Source organism: Cryptomeria japonica, unplaced genomic scaffold (genome assembly GCF_030272615.1).
Source record: "Cryptomeria japonica unplaced genomic scaffold, Sugi_1.0 HiC_scaffold_338, whole genome shotgun sequence".
NCBI lineage: Eukaryota > Viridiplantae > Streptophyta > Pinopsida > Cupressales > Cupressaceae > Cryptomeria > Cryptomeria japonica.
In genome coordinates, this window is record NW_026729160.1 from 137139 (window position 1) to 143158 (window position 6020).

The following is a 6020-nucleotide window of genomic DNA, read 5'->3' on the forward strand; positions in this document are numbered from 1 at the left end:
GTGCGCACCATGGCCCTCCAAGGTGCGCAGCATGGCGTGCACGAAGTCGGAGCCCGGTTTGCCCCGGGTGCGCACCTCGCGTGCACCTTCGCCAGGGTGGGCACCTCGGTGCGCACACCTTCTCAATGTTTTCTTGCCTTTTCTGGAAATTGGTGAAGGCAGCGCATCAAAGGTGCGCACCTCGGTGTGCTCCGAGGTGCGAACCCGAGAGCGCTCCGAGGTGCCCACGAAGTCGAAAGTCGGGTTAATTGCATTGTTTTCCCCGGGTGCGCTCCGAGGTGCGCAACATCGGTGCGCACCAAGGAGGGCTCCGAAGTGTGCTCCAAGGTGCGCACGATTCGGAGCTCGGTTTGCCCGGGGTGCGCACACCTTGGCTGGGTTGCGCACCCTTTGTGCGCTCCAAGGTGCGCACGAAGTCGGAGCTCGGTTTGCCCCGGGTGCGCACCTTCGCCAGGGTGCGCACCTTGATGCGCACGCCTTGGCTGGGCTGCGCACCTTGGTGGGCGCCATGGTGCGCACCTTTCGTGCGCTCCAAGGTGCGCACGAAGTCGGAGCTCGGTTTGCCCCGGGTGCGCACCTTGGTGGGCGCCATGGTGCACTCCGAGGTGCCCAAGATTGGTGCGCACCAAGGAGCGCTCCGAAGTGCGCTCCAAGGTGCGCAGGTGCGCGCGAAGTCGAAAGTTGGGTTAATTGTCCGGTTTGCCTCGGGTGCGCACCTTGCGTGCACCTTCGCCAGGGTGGGCGCCTTGGTGCGCACACCTTGGCTGGGCTGCGCACCCGGGCGCGCACACCTTGGCACCCGCGTTTCCTTCATTTTAAATTTTTTTTTTTTACAATCTCTCAAGTGGGAAATTCTATAATCTCAACTTTTTTTGCCTTTTCAGGAAACTTTTGAATGGAGCGCATCATTGGTGCGCTCCGAAGTGTGCTCCAAGGTGCGCACCTCTGGTGTGCTCCAAAGCTCTCTCCAGCTGCGTGCACCTGCCCCGGCCGCGCACCCGGCCCCGCCCAGCTTCGCTCACCTGTCCCGGGCGTCTGGTGCGGAACCTTAGAGTAAGAAACATCACCGTGCACCTTGGCCAACGTGCGCGACTCGACCGAGCGCGCACTGGCCGAGGTGCACACCGATTTCACCTGGGTGCGCGCGCAGCACCTCGGGCGCACCGGGGTGCGCGCACAACGCCCGGGTTGCACCGTGGCCTGTGTGCTCGGGGCGCCTCGGGTGCGCGCTCGGTGTCGCCCCCCGCGCGCGCGGTAGTGCGGGCAGCGCACCCCGGCCCGGCCCGGCCCCGACGAGAACGCAAACGGGCAAAAGGTTTATTCAAATAGCATTGCGACGCCCGGCGAAAAACTAAGAAAGGGTGCAACACCGGGACTTCCCGGGAGGTCACCCATCCCAGTACTACTCCGGCCCAAGCGCGCTTAACTGCGGAGTTCTGATGGGATCCGGTGCACTAACGCTGGTATGATCGCACCCGTTATGAGCTTGTCGCAGTGTGTACTTAGCAAACCGCGACCCACGTGCGAATCCACCCCGGCCACCCACCCCCGTCGAGGTGCACACCCTCCCTCGCGAAGTGCGCCCCGTTCGCCAAGTGTGAGCCCTGCCCGGGTGCGCGCACCTTGCTAGGGCGTCGGGTGTGCACCCGGCCCGGCCTACGTGCGTGCACCTGGACGGGGCGTCGTGTGCGTGCAGTGTCCCGTCTGCAACGCGGTGCCCACACACCACCTCGGGCGCAACGACCTGCGCTCACATGTGGGCCGAGTGCACCTTGGTGCATGTTCGGGGCGCCTCGGGTGCACGCTCGATCTTGCCCCGGTGCACCAAGGCGCTCGGTTTGCCCCGGGTGCGCACTTGGTGCAAGGTGGGCACCCAAAATAGGGATCAAGCACCAAAACACAAGTTTCGGGATGCAAAATGGGACCCAAGGACCACAAATGCGTTCCAAGACCCATGATGGGTCCACGAGAACAAAAATGTGTTCCGAGACTTAATAAACAAATATTGGGTTTTAGGAGAAGAAACATGCTCTGATGCCCAAAACGAGAATCGACCCCGAAAAGGCCACAGGCCAAAAGTGGGATGCGAGACAAAAAAAAATGGGACCCGAGGACCAAAATTGGGTTCCCAGGTCGAAGACAGGGCAACCGGACAAGAAACGACCTCTAAGGCTCGAAATGAGTCCCGACGACTAAAACTTGACAAGAAGCACCCATCAGGCACCCAACTCGACACCCATGGGATGCCGACCCACCCGGGCTTCCACCTAGCACACCTTGGCACCCACCCACCCTCGCACCCAACCTCGCACCCAACTTAGCACCTTTGAACCCACATTGGCACTCACCCTGACCCTGGCACCTTGGAACCCACATTGGCACTCACCTTGACCCTGGCACCCACCTTTGCACTCACCTTGGGACCCACCCTGGCTCCCACCTCGGCACCCACCCAGACACCCACCTTGGTTCCTTGGCACCCACCTTGGATCCTTGGCACCCACCCCGACACCCACCTTGGCACGCAACTTGGCTACTTGCCACCCACCTTGGCTCCTTGACGCCCACCCCGACAACCACCCCGTGACCTACCCTGGCTAGGGTTGGTGCACACCCACCCTGGTGCCCACCTTGGCACCCACCCCATGACCCACCTTGGCACGCACCTTAGTACCCACCCCGTTACCCACCCTAGGACCCACCCCGTGACCCACCTTGGCCAGGGTGGGTGCACCCACCCTGGTGCCCACCTTGGCACCCACCCATCCTAGCACCCAGCCTGTGACCGGGCTTGGAACCCAACCTTGCACCCGTCTTGGCCAGTGTGGGTGCGCACCCATCCTGGCACCCACGTTGTGACACACCCTTTAACCCACGCACCCTAGCAGCCACGTTGGCACCCACCTTGGAACACAACCTAGCAACTTGGCACCCACCCCGTGACCCACCTTGGCATCCACCATAGCAGTCGCCCACTTGGCACCCACCTTGGAACCCAAGTTGGCACCCACCTCGGCACCCACCTTGACACTTGTGGACCCACCTTGCCACTCACCCTAGCATCGACCCATCCTAGCACCCACCCTGGCACCTTTGCACCCTAGCACTCACCCATCCTAGCACCTAACCTGTGACCCACCTTGACACTCACCCTCGCACCCACCTTGGAACCCAACCTAGCACCCACCCACCCTGACACCAACCCTAGCACCTACCCACCCTTGCACCCACCCTGTGACCCATCTTGGCACCCACCCATCCTACCACTCAACCTATCACCCACCTTCTCACCCACCTTGGCATCCACCTTAGCACCCACCCACACTGGCACCTTGGCACCCACCTCGGGCAAGGTGGGTGCACACCCACCCTGACACCCAATTTAGAACCAACCGAGCATGTTACCCACCTTGGCACCCACATTGCAGCCCACCCTAGTACCCACCCTATGACCCACATTGGCATCCACACCCTAGCACCCAGGCACCTCGACACCCGCCTTGACACGCACCCTAGCACTAAACCTGTGACCCACCTTGGAACTCACCCTAGAACCCACCCACCCTGTGAACCACCTTGGCATCCACCTTAGCACCCACCCACCTTGGCACCCACTCTAGCACTCACCCATCCTAACACCCAACTTGTTACCCACCTTGGCACCCGCCCTCGCGTCCACCTTGAAACCCACCCTAGCACCCACCCACGCAGGAGCCCACCTTGGCACCCAACCTAACACCCACGCATCCTGGCACCCAACTTGTGACCCACCTTGGAACCCACCCTAGTACCCACCTTTGAACCCACTATATCACCAACCCACCTTGGCACCCACCCTATGACCCTCTTTGGAATCCACCCTAGCACGCACCCACCCTGGCACCCACCATGGAGCGCACCCTAGCACCCACCCACCTCGGCACGCACCTCAACACCCACCTTGGTGTGCGCACTGCGCCAACCTCTCAAAGACCCTATGTGGTGCGCTCCAAAGTGTACACCTTTGGTGCGCTCCAAGGTGCGCACCTTTGGTGCACACCGAGGTGCACACCAAAGTGTGCACCGAGGTGAGCACCAAAGTGCACTCCAAGGTGCACACCAAGGCGTGCACCTTTGGTGCGGTCAATGCAAACGAATTCGGAAGTTGGGGTCGATGTCCTAATCGCTGCTGCAGACTACACGTATGAGAATCGGACAAATAGCTTTATATAGGGGAGGTGTTGCGTTTGATGGGTCGACTCCCCTGGTTGTGTGCACTGCACCAACTTCAAAGACCCTGTCTTGTTTAAGAAGTCAAAAGTTGGGGTGGATGTCCTAATCATTGCTGCAGTCTACGCATGTATGAGAATCAGACAAATAGCTTATATAGGGGAGGTGTTGCATTCGGTGGGTTGACTCCCCTGGTTGTGCGCACTGCGCCAACCTCAAAGACCCCGCATAGCAGAAGAAGTCGGAAGTCGGATTTTGGTGAGCACCAAGGCGTGCACCTTTGGTGCGGTCAACGCAGACGAATTCAGAAGTTGGGGTGGATGTCCTAATCGTTGTTGCAGGCTACACATGTATGAGAATCAGACAAATAGCTTATATAGGGGAGGTGTTGGGTTTGATGGGTCAACTCCCTTGGTTGTGCGCATTACGCCAACCTCAAAGACCTTGTTTTCGTTAAGAAGTCAAAAGTTGGGGTCAATGTCCTAATGGCTCCTGTAGGCTACACATGTATGAGAATCGGACAAATAGCTTATATAGGGGAGGTGTTGGGTTTGATGGGTCGACTCCCCTGGTTGTGCGCATTACGTCAACCTCAAAGACCTTGTTTTCGTTAAGAAGTCAAAAGTTGGGGTCGATGTCCTAATTGCTCCTGTAGACTACACATGTATGAGAATCAGACAAATAGCTTATATAGGGGAGGTGTTGGGTTTGATGGGTTGACTCCCCTAGTTGTTCGCATTACACCAACCTCAAAGACCTTGTTTTCGTTTAGAAGCCGAAAGTTGGGGTCGATGTCCTAATTGCTCCTGCAGGCTACGCATGTATGAGAATCAGACAAATAGCTTATATAGGGGAGGTGTTGGGTTTGATGGGTCGACTCCCCTGGTTGTGCGCATTGCGCCAACCTCAAAGACCCTGCATTGCGGATGAAGTCGAAAGTCAGAGTTTGGTGTGCTACAAGGTGTGGTCGAAGGTGCTCACCTAGGTGTGCACCTTTGGAGCGCAGGAAAAGTGCCCTCCAAAAGTGCGCACCTTTGGAGTGCACAAAAGTGCCCTCCAAAAGTGCGCACCTTTGGAGCGCACAAAAGTGCCCTCCAAAAAGTGCCCTCCAAAAGTGCGCACCTTTGGAGCGCACAAAAGTGCCCTCCAAAAAGTGCCCTCCAAAAGTGCGCACCTTTGGAGTGCAGAAAAGTGCCCTCCAAAAAGTGCCCTCCAAAAGTGTGCACCTTTGGAGTGCACAAAAGTGCCCTCCAAAAGTGCGCACCTTTGGAGCGCAGAAAAGTGCCCTCCAAAAAGTGCCCTCCAAAAGTGCGCACCTTTGGAGCGCAGAAAAGTGCCCTCCAAAAAGTGCCCTCCAAAAGTGCGCACCTTTGGAGCGCAGAAAAGTGCCCTCCAAAAAGTGCCCTCCAAAAGTGCGCACCTTTGGAGCGCAGAAAAGTGCCCTCCAAAAAGTGCCCTCCAAAAGTGCGCACCTTTGGAGCGCACAAAAGTGCCCTCCAAAAAGTGCCCTCCAAAAGTGCGCACCTTTGGAGCGCACAAAAGTGCCCTCCAAAAGTGCGCACCTTTGGAGCGCACAAAAGTGCCCTCCAAAAGTGCGCACTTTTGGTGCGCACCAAGGCGCTGGTTCGGTCGTTGCAGGCGAGTTCGGAAGTTGGGGTCGATGTCCTGAGCGGAGGTGCAAACTACACAGGTGTCGGAATCGGACAAATAGCTTATATAGGGGAGGTGTATGCTTCGATGGGTCGACTCCCCAGGTTGAGCGCACCGCGCCAACCTCAAAGACCCTACGGTATGGATGAAGTCGGAAGTTG

The 6020-nt window shown here is 58.3% G+C and overlaps 1 non-coding gene across 1 annotated transcript; it reads right to left on the minus strand.

The window, feature by feature from the left end:
* Positions 1-1358: 1358 nt before the first annotated feature.
* On the minus strand, positions 1359-1477 carry LOC131870609 (5S ribosomal RNA). The gene has a single exon (XR_009368914.1). It is a non-coding gene; the product is annotated as a 5S ribosomal RNA (ribosomal RNA).
* Positions 1478-6020: the final 4543 nt, after the last annotated feature.